This window comes from Pollicipes pollicipes, unplaced genomic scaffold (assembly GCF_011947565.3).
Source record: "Pollicipes pollicipes isolate AB1234 unplaced genomic scaffold, Ppol_2.1 Scaffold_7261;HRSCAF=8764_pilon_pilon_pilon, whole genome shotgun sequence".
NCBI lineage: Eukaryota > Metazoa > Arthropoda > Thecostraca > Pollicipedomorpha > Pollicipedidae > Pollicipes > Pollicipes pollicipes.
The window spans coordinates 64,001,506-64,010,724 of NW_023597054.1; the positions used below are offsets into that span (position 1 = coordinate 64,001,506).

General features: G+C 51.6%; 1 pseudogene; it reads right to left on the reverse strand.

The window, feature by feature from the left end:
- Positions 1-2,718: 2,718 nt before the first annotated feature.
- Positions 2,719-8,894, reverse strand: LOC119112851 (protein transport protein Sec61 subunit alpha-like; annotated as a pseudogene).
- Between the last annotated feature and the right edge of the window lie 325 nt (positions 8,895-9,219).

The following is a 9,219-nucleotide window of genomic DNA, read 5'->3' on the forward strand; positions in this document are numbered from 1 at the left end:
ACTTTAGGGTAAACTGACAGCTGAAATAAAATGTGTGCAAACCACTTGAAACATGTTCCTACTGAGCTTTAAGAAACTTTAAGATATTTATTGGGGCATCAAGGGCCTTTGTGCTAAGGCTCTTAAGGCCTTTGTTAAAGGCCTTAAGGCCTTTGTGCTCTGCTCTTAAAGTTATCAATCAAAACCTTTGGCACACACAATTTGCACACACATTTTTTTAAAATCTGCACACAAATTACCTGAGCTGAAATCATTTTGACAGTGGGAATGAAAGATCAAACTTAATTTGTTGTAGCTTTCTTTCTTGCTGTGCATCCAAAGACACCAACGGGCATCTCAAGACGTGTTGCTTTTTAGGAAGGCACACCTTGTGTTTTATTAAAATGCAAGCTTTGTACCCTCTCACAAACACTTGGAATATACATATTGGAGCATATTCAGAGATGAAAGTGTGACCTACAAACATCCCCATTATGCATACTTAAACAGCCAAGCAGGCTCCAATGAAACAGCATAAAAGAAGAATTGTGCACTCACTCAAACCTGCATGCATCACAACTTATGTCCACAATATCATCAGGCAACAGCAGATTAAGGTATTAGCATAATTAATCAATGCTTCATTCTGGTAAAGCCAATACTATCTAACATTCTCTTCAAACTGACACTCTGCTTCAACAAACTGAAAAAATTATGATGTAGCTACGCCATCTGGACATGAAGACTGTCTACACCATTGTTGTGCCAGTGTGCTGAACCTGGAGCATGCATGCACTGAACTTGGGCCAGACCAAATTACATCGAATTTAAAATAATTCACTTGTAACCAGGTTCTAGGAATATGGTTGCCAGACATTTATCATTATCACAATGTGTTGGTACATTGAGGCCTTTAACTGCTTAAATGATGGTAACCATGCACCAAGCTCAGGCTATCTGATTTATGGCGTGCATGCAATAAAGATCTTCCTCGGATATCGCCGCCACACAGGACATCTCCCTGTTCAGTATAACAAGTTTTTGCATTCTCAGTAACGTGCATCTACTCTCGCGATCTGGTAGTCACATCTGTGGGTAATACCTCACCTGGAATTGTTCACCCAAGAACCCGGTTGTCTTTTTCAAAGGGTCTCCATCAGAGCTGGAGCACAGAAACCAGCAAGATAAGAACACAAATTAGATGCGAGCTCAACGAATACCCGAGCGCCAAGATCCACCACCCGTCTGAAAATATTGGGCGATTATCTCGGCGAAGTTCGGCGCAGCAATTTGAATTTGACGCCAAAGCCAACTAAAACGCTGCGATGGCGGTGGTATCTTGCTACGAATAGCATACCGAGGTGCATTGATGTTTGGCATGCCCATTATTCGAAATACATGACACGTGTGATTGACCAAAGTAATTCATTGTTAAAGAAATTCACCTAATTGAAAAAGCATGCAACTTTGTGTTTTAGCACCTGGCTGAAGTGTGGTGCAATTGCGTATTACTGCGTGTGCAGATGCGCATTCATGAAAACTTTTTTTTTAGGTAAGGACATTTGACATTACCTACATTACATACATACATTACCGTGTCAACATCCGTAGAGACGTTCCCCACATAACGCAGTCGATATTTCAAGATAATTTACCCTCCATGTTTGCTTCGCTTTTAATGCTAAGCTACAACATGAAAAATATGGCGTATACCAAGATCGGGCACGGCAACAGCTGCTGACCACGTAATAAGCGATCAAACGTGACTGTTTCTTGTTTACTTTTTTCCCATCTTCAAACTATGTCATCCACTAGCGCGTCGAAGTGTAAGGTTATCGATGTTTCCAGAGGAAACTTCTTCCCTCCCCAGCCTCATGTCCTCATGCGCATAACTGTAGTCTCGGTACATGCCTCCGCAGTCTGCTAGCGAAGCGATTCTTGGCTTTACTCGCCGAAGGCACGAGCGAGGATCTAAAGCATGATCTGCCATACGCTCCATTATCTGTTTCCAGTAGAGACACCCACCATTGCAAATCCATATTAAGGGTTTTGCATTCCTTTTGATTTCGACAATAGCGGGCCAATATAGGCATGAAGAGTACGATTGGTGTTCGATGACATAACGCTTGCGTTACAAGCGACGGAACGCGACACAAACGTCCAGCTCTTTGTATTTCTAGAATCAATGTCGCGTACGCAAATGTCGCCTGCGTACAAAACGCATGGTGACGTATTGACTAGTCTCCGTAGAGAAACGATCACGATGCGTCCCAACCAGCCGGGCCGGCCTGTGGTACGGACGGCAGCATACACCTCACCGCTCACACTCGCGCGGAACCATCGAGGTCATACGTTTCGGACATAAAATATCGACGGTGTGACACAGACAACATAAGCCAAACAGCATCACGTGCCCCGGCCTGAAGTACGTCCAGTTGAGTTTCCCGGGCAGGAAACACGTGCCGTTCTGAGCGGTCCAGAGCAGTCGGCTGTCGCCATCCTGATAATACGAGCCGCTCAGCACGGCAGTGTGTTCCAAGAACCGCTCAGCACGACAGTGTGTTCCAAGAGCCGTTCAGAACGGCTGGGTGTTCCCACCCAGAGCCCGGACCGCTTGGAAGGGCACAGCGTCCCCCTCCCTCGACAGCACGCGCAGCTCAAAACAGTTGAGAATTCCCACCCTGAGGATACGTACCGCTCACAAAAACATTGTACCTACCCCCCCCCCCCTCCCCGCAGGAAGATGTGACACCAAACGACAGCTATGTGTCCACCCTTCTGATGTGGGCGCTCTCAGAACAGCAGCGTACTCATACCGCCCATCTCGCTCTGCTCCTTGACGAAGATCTCGAAATACTGATAGATGATGGTGACGGCCAGCAGGATGCCCGTGCCGGAAGCCGATGGCGCCCATGAAGTCGGCGATGACGGAGAGGGCGCCGATGCAGAGGCCGCCGAACGCCGCCGCCGTCGGGATGTAACGGTTCAGCTCGTGGATCATCGACTTCTCGCGGTGACCGCGCATCACCATCTGCTGCTCGCGCAGCTGCTTGGCCACGTCCTTGGCCGACGAGCCGGACACGTCGATCCACGTCTTGCTGAAGAAGGCGCACGAGCCGAGCATGAAGATGACGTACAGCACGGCATGCACGGGGTCCTCGGCGATGTGGCCGAGCGACTCGGGCGGCGAGAAGTAGTAGCAGAGGCCGCCGATCGGGTAAGCGCGCGCCGGGCCGCCGCCGCCCACGTCGCCCCACACGCCCAGCAGGTTCACGAAGAAGTTGCCGTGGAACTTGACGGCCATCATCTGGGAACGGAGCGCCGACTCAGGGATGGTGTGCGCAAGGCCGCCCGCACAGGGACGGGGCCGCCAGGTGTGGTCTCTGATACCAGTGCACATCCGCACACAACGGTGCTGTTGTTGTGGGATTGTGGCTGGTTTCAAAACGCTCACCGCCGACAGCTGCGCTACTGAAGTAACGTGGCGCGGTAAGTCGGTGGACGATGGTAGTCAACCAGATTCCAAGTCGACTGTCTACCAGCCACCGCACTGCGTCACTTCAGCATGGGAGCAGCTCGCGGTGGACAGTTTGAAACAGATTCAAGGTCTCACAAGCTACATCCAACGAAACAATTCAAAGCAGGTTTTTACGCAGCGCTGCTACCACACTGACTCGTTCCATTCGCTGAGGGCATTACCAAGTAGGCAATTGTCTGAAGGCATCGTAATACACAGCGCGAACCAAAACTCTGGCAGCTGCTTCTCCTGACAAGCGACCTCTCAGATTGGTCGGCATGTGATCCACGACAGGTTTGTATTTCGAGATGTTCTACTAAACGACTCTATAATATGCTTCGACAGTCTGTCCACAGGAGACACGACGTCTGTTCGCGCTCAATCTCATCTACTGTACGGTCCTGTACACAGGCGGTCCGTTTCATTAATAAATATGGTAATTGTGTGTTCGTGGTAATGCTGTACATGTGTGTCGCCACTGCTGAAAATCGTTAATAATTGAGATCCGTCTGCAGTAACGTGGGGATGAAGCGCACGAAAAAGCATCGTCATCAGGGCAGTCATCCGATTAACTCGAAAATATCTCGACGATGGCCGGCGGTCACAACATTTATAGCAAAACCCAGCTCGCATCGCATGGAATCACCTCGAGTGAAAATGAGTTACGAAGGACTCCGTACAGGCGTGCAGTTTCCTAGTCCTCTGGAGGGGCTCGAGCTCCTAACTTGCACTTAAGCCTCACTACCCCCGACCAACTTTGAGAATTGTAAAAAATTCGGGGAGAAGCTTGTTTGTTGACGTATTCTGGGGTAGGCTACATCGTTCCCACTGCCCCCTCCCCCTACACACGCACACATTCATCTTGCGGGACTGCGCGGTTCGACCCTGATACACAATGTTATGGAACAGTTTCTTGCAGCAACAGTTTTCTTTGCTTGTGAAAGAGGCAACCGGGCCACGCTACCAAACGTCAATCAAGCAAAACACAACGCAAAATGTTTCGTCACCATACGCAGCTCTAATTTCCACCAGACGTTGGGCGCTCAAAGCTGGGTTGTGCGCGAGGCAACGCCCACTGAGTGATTGGGACACCTGACCCATACGCAACGTCCACGACAGGCGACGACGCCAGTACGGCCACAAGGGGGAAAGAGAAGCCGGCGGCAGCTGATCGGGCCTCCCTGCCTTCTGCAGTGAACGGTATGGGCAATGTATGGCAAACAGCGCCGTACCGCCCGCAATGGCCACCCATCCCCGAGAGGAAACAGGACGGCGGGGATCCGACAGTACACGAGCGCGCGCTCCAGCTGTCCCGGTGGTATCAAAAGCGCGCACTCGCGCCGCGTGCATGTATGTTTATGTGGGGGTTGGAAGGGAGCTCTCCAGCAGCGCACTACCGGGCACATGCATATTCAGCGCTGGGATCCGCTCCGTCAGGACGCCGGCCACCACCGCCGAACGCACCTGGGAGATGATGTAGAGGTTGGAGACGAGCGCCGACTGCAGAATGATGGGGATGTTGGACGTGTAGAACAGCTTGATGGGGTAGCTGCTGTACTGGCCGCGGTAGCGGGCCGACTTGATGGGCAGGTCCACACGGAAGCCCTGCGGCACCGACGGCCACGCGGTCAGACAGGGCGCCGAGCAGGCCACGGGGGCTACACGGGCACCCGGCGGCACCACGGCGCATGCCGTCACTCCATAACGACGAACACCTGTCAGTCACCCGCCAGCCAGGCACACAGTCATGTTGAACCACATGAAGCGACTTCTGCCAAAGAAGCTTGATGCGTAAACGCAATTCACCAGCCGCGTTACAGATACACGGCGAAAAAAAACCTTTAAATAATCGAGTTAACAATAGTGTACATCTCGTTATCTGCGGTTTTGGCGACAACCACTACCGCATTGCGCTGCGCGTCGTACCTGGAAGTAGATGACGACGGCGAAGATGAGCAGCGTGGACATGAGGTTCATGAGGTTGGGCAGGTTCTGGCGGTAGAAAGCCTCGCGAAGTGCGCGCACCTTGTCCTGGCGCGTGGCCAGCAGGTGGAACAACGCGATCACGGCGCCCTCGAACTCCGTGCCACGACCTGCGTACGTGCACCATGTCGGGTCAAGTCAGGTGACTGGGCCGCAGCGTCACCACAAGAGGGAAGACATGGCCGATGGCGAAGCTCGCGGACTCGACACAGCGTGTCTTGCTCACGGAAGGAAAGGCACATGATACAGACGCTATGCTGTCAGGGCGTACCTCGACCATATCGGGCATCGAGCGCCGATGGCTGGCTACATAACACCTGGAAGCCTCCACCGCCATCCTGCCCATACAGTCCAGTTGCCCGCAAAGCTGGCTATCCTCCGACGGCTCCCAGCAGGCCATCCCGCCCGGCCTCCTGTCATGGCCCCTGTGAACCCACGCCGCCCCGCAACGTACAGCGCCGGAGGCGGCAGCTCACCGACCGGCTGCCCCAACGCACACCATCGCGGCCGGCACGGTATACCGGCTTCTCCCTCGCTTCCGAAGCACCCGTGACGCGGCGGCCGATGCTCGCGCCGCCCGCCCACTTCCCCTCCCCCCTCCAGCGAGAGAGGCCGCCCAGCTCGCCGCCGCCGCCGGCACCGCACGCACCCGTGTTAACGGTGGCCGGGCTTAGAGACTTCCAGACGATCGTCTCGCAGATGTTGGTGGCGATGAAGAGCGTGATGCCCGAGCCGAGGCCGTAGCCCTTCTGCAGCAGCTCGTCCAGCAGGAGCACGATGAGGCCGGCCACGAACAGCTGCAGGATGATGAGCAGGCAGACGCCGGCGCCGATGTCGTACGGGTCGCCGTACATGCCCGTCAGCACGTACACGATCGCCTGGCCGACCGTGATCACCATGCCGAACACTGCCGGGCGGCGGAGACGGAGCACAGGTCACACCGCGGCCGGGAGGGCATGGACACCGCCCACTCGTGATACGCCTGTGGACCGGGCTGCCAGGCATCGCCGTTTGTGGTACTACTTGGAGGCAGAGCTAAGACCTGTGACTGTCTGGGGTACAGTCTGACCAGCAGTCTACAAGGTATAACCATCTGGGGTACCACCTGAAGACTGGGCTACAGCACACAGCCTTCTGGGGTATGGTCTGAGGAGTGGTTCGTGAGGAGCAGCCCTCTGGCGCACTGATTAGAGGTAGGCATGAAAAAGTTACGAACCACCACCATCTTTGAATCGGTATCATCATTTGCTAACAACGAAAAATATCACATAAGCACTACACCCCAATGTTATCTCACTGAGAGGGCCAACAGCAGAGCCACCACGCACGTTTCTGGGCGCCGTTGAATAGAGCGCGGTCCTTGGGCGAGTCGCCGACCTCGATGATCTTGGCGCCGGCCAGCAGCTGCATGATGAGGCCGGACGTGACGATGGGCGAGATGCCCAGCTCCATGAGCGTGCCGCGGTTACTGGCCAGGATCACGCGGATCCAGTAGAACGGGTCGGCAGAGTCCGACGACATGATGCCGAACAGAGGGATCTGTGGCAGGTGGTGGCATGCATTGTCCGACAGGCCACCTCACAGGTTCAACCCATGTGTCATATCCTGTAAGAGCGTGCCCCGGCCCATATACCATATCCATATCAGCCGACACCTGCACAACCACATGATATGCAATGCCTGTTTGGTTACCAAGTCACCTTATATGACATGTTCCATCAGCTGAAGCTTTATCCCATCATCATGACATGTCAGCTCCCAGGTTTCCCCACATGACATGTCTTCCAGCTTAAAGGTCACCTGCGTGTCACCCATATCAGCAACTAAGTTATCTCAATCATGCTGTCCTTTAACCTCATGGGCCATCCCATATGTCATGTTCTACCAGGTCTCCATGTCATGTCCTATGCCACACCTTATTACCTGGCAGTCACCTTTTATGTCACTTGTCTTATTAAGTCAGCCCACACAGTTTCCCAAAGGAAGATATCTGGATCACCTGAAGGCTTTAGAAAGCATCACTTCAAGACCTTTTTAAAACTTACATACTTCTAGCAAAACCAATGCATCATGTGAACAACATTAATAAAAATGCACTCCTGTTTCATGCTCCATGCAAATCATTCATGCAATTAGTAAGGATCTGTGCTAAAAAGGTCTATGTTAAAATGGAATAATGCAACATATATCCACAGCACATGATTCACACCAAACACAACAGCAAAATGATGACTATGAAAAGTGCTGAAAGTAAGCTTTCTGATGTCAATGAGAGAAACAGTGGAGACACATACCTGGCAGCATACTAAGAAGATGAAGAGTGTAACTGCTGTCCAAAGCACCTTTTCTCGAAACTGAATCTTCCTCTCTGGTTTGGCAATTTCAGGCAGTATGCCACAAAATGGCTTAATGACATCCAGAAATTTGACTGAAACATACCATAAGTAAACATCATATAGTTGTATTCAAGCCACATAAAAGGTAAACATGCACATTAGTTCATTCTCATATGTGCAGCATGACACAGAATGAGTATAGGTAATGCCTGAATGATCATCAGAAAGTTACCAACCTGTATTTTATATGAATTAGGCAAGTAGATATTGTACCTTAAATGGATATGATGTGAAGGTGCTTGAGTGGTGGAACCCACAAAAAATACCCAGGATAGCTTTTATGACTATGGTTTTAAACATCACACAGGTAAGGCTGTTTTACCCAAGTGCAGCTGTCCAGTCATACATTCCATAAAATCCATGAAGCACACTTTACAGCTATCACAGCATGCTTGCCTTTGATCCCATCAAGCTCAATTAGATGTCTAAATAGTCAGTTGAACCACATTATCCCTGCTCATCAAAATGCATTTACTCATGTCAAACTTGACTTGGGTGGATGACTGGAATATTTATTTCTTTCAATCAACCCAAAACTTGGTACTTCAAGCATAACTATCAAGCAAAACCCTTCCATCAGCTAGGAATGCTGAGGTGTAGGCACCACAGTGGGGGCATATTTGCTACCATTTCTGTCAGGTTTAGGTGTTCAAATAATTATGATGTTCAGGTGGATACCTTCTGCCACTAAACACCAAACAAAACTTCATTCCAAACGCAGGCTGAATATCACGAATTCACGACGCACAGATACTTACAGCCCATACTCGATGCCTAGAACTACTCAGTGCTTGAATGCCGTGAAAATTTGAACAAGCACTTCAGCTTGTTTCGTTGACACACTGAACTGTTCACCAGCCCCGGGCCCAGACGAAACGCGCTCCCAGTACAGTGGCGTCACCAGCACGCCTTCCGGCAGCTCCCGGCCCCTGCGCCCTCGCACCGCCGCTCCACGACTGCCACGCACGCGCGCCGACGGCCCACACTCGAACCGAAACAATCTCCACGTCTCCAGCGTCCTACCCACGTCTCCACCGCCACTGCCGCCTCTAGTCACGTGACCTGTGATGCTGGCCGTGCTGGCCCGTGCTCGGCCCCGCTGGCCAGACCATTAACACTTTTCCGGTAGATGGCAGCTCCATATCGATTTTAGGGACATCTCTGTACAGAATTAACAGCTGTAGAACATTTGCTTTACCCTAGGTGGCAGGGGCATCTGCATTTGGAGCCTGTTTCACCAACAGTTTTGAGGCATGGATGCAAGCTGTGGTTATGGTTTTACGATTTTCTTCAAACGTGTGTGTTGAAAAAGTGCGCAAGTGGAAGGAGGGAGAGAAGTATCAG